Here is a 1,705-nt window from a genome sequence, read left to right as displayed (position 1 = left end):
ATGGATTGCGGTAAGAGTTGTATGAGCCCCCAATAAAATTATTTAAAAACAAAAACAAAAAAAATGTTTTAGCACTTTCAAAGTACTCTCCATTACACTGCAAACATTTGTCACATCTGTGATTCCATCCTTGAAAATATTTTTCAAACTTCTCTGTTTGGATGGCTGACAACACCTCCCTTGTGTTTTTTCTTCACTTCTTCTGTGTCGTCAAATCACTGTCCTTTCACATCCCTCTTCATTCTGGAAACAAAAGGAAGTCACACGGAGCAAGGTCAGGTGGATAAGGTGTGTAGGGCAGGAACTGGTGCACTGAGATGGGTGCGTGAGCAGGTGTGTTCTTGTGGTGGCAAATCAGTCACCCATCTGTCACAAATCAGGCCTTTTTTGTCACACAACCTTCTCAGACGCTCCAAATAGAAAATTCTATTAACAGTCTGATCTGGTGGAATGAACTCCAAATGCACATTTTCATGCATTTGGGAAGTTGACGGAAGTCCAGAACAAGGTTTGTAATCAATCAAGAGTATCAGCCTTTTTGGAAATGAGAAAACCACTTGTATATTTGAGTTTTTCCCATAGCACTATCCTTGTAAGCTGTGTTCAGCATCACAACAGTTTCTGCGGTATTTTTCCTGAGGAGAAACAAAATTTCACAGCCACATGCTATTCTCTTAAATCAGCTATCACAGAAAAATAAGATTCGAGCAAAACTGCTTTCATGAAAAAATTCACTATGACCAGAAAGAACCTTCCCAGGAAAAGCCCCTGGGTGCACTAACTCAGAGCAAGTTACTCGATGCTCGCCTAGTGGGGGGAAATGCATACCACGAAAGCTCCGCTCCACCCAGAACAATCCTGGGTTTGGGGGGGACCCCCTCGTCTATGTATATGTGCATATGTATAAAGCATATAGGGGTATTTTAAAAGTTTGTAGGAAAATGAATGAAGATAATGGGAAATGTCCACAAACTTTTAAAAGTCCGTGTGTGTGTGTGTGTGTGTGTGTGTGTGTGTGTGTGTGTACACGCATCAAAACCACGTAAATCCTTCACTGCATCCTATCAAGTGACTAACATGTGTTTTCTTCCCTGTCCTTTTTTCTTAACGGTTTTATTGACACATAATTTACATAGCATACACTTCTACAGTTCAATTGTTCAGTCATATCAAGGAGAACTGTACAATCATTACCATATCAGTTTTAGAACACACACACACACACACACACGCATATGTAGTAGCCATTCTTTCACCCCATGGACATTCCCAGTCTCTTGACTGCCTCAGCTGTTTGTCTGCTTGTTTTTGCTGTTGTTGCTATTGATAGCCACCCTCAAGCCTGCCCTCGACAACAGAACAAGATGTTGCTTAGATGTGCACCAATCCCCGTGACTGGTTGCAGATCACTGTTGTTAGCTATCTGTATGGTTTTCACCGGCTGCATTTTTTGCAAGTAGATCTCTAGGGCTTGCTTCCTGGTTTGTCTTACTCTGGAAACTGCTGGAACCTGTTCAGCTCCGTAGGGATAGTCAAGCTTCAATGTCACTAAATTTCGCAGCCATCTGTTCCAGCAACAGACAGGAAACAGATCAAGTGTGAGGGACCAGCCTCCACAAGCGAATGGGTGCTAGAGAGCGGTTGTGTCACTGGAGGGTAAATTAAAGAAACATTGAACAAGGCAGCAGGGGCTCGCCTTTTCCAT

Source organism: Echinops telfairi, unplaced genomic scaffold (genome assembly GCF_000313985.2).
Source record: "Echinops telfairi isolate 266 unplaced genomic scaffold, ASM31398v2 ScPeMD7_655;HRSCAF=1070, whole genome shotgun sequence".
NCBI lineage: Eukaryota > Metazoa > Chordata > Mammalia > Afrosoricida > Tenrecidae > Echinops > Echinops telfairi.
The sequence above is the reverse complement of the archived record's forward strand: the minus strand, read 5'-3'. Positions refer to the sequence as shown.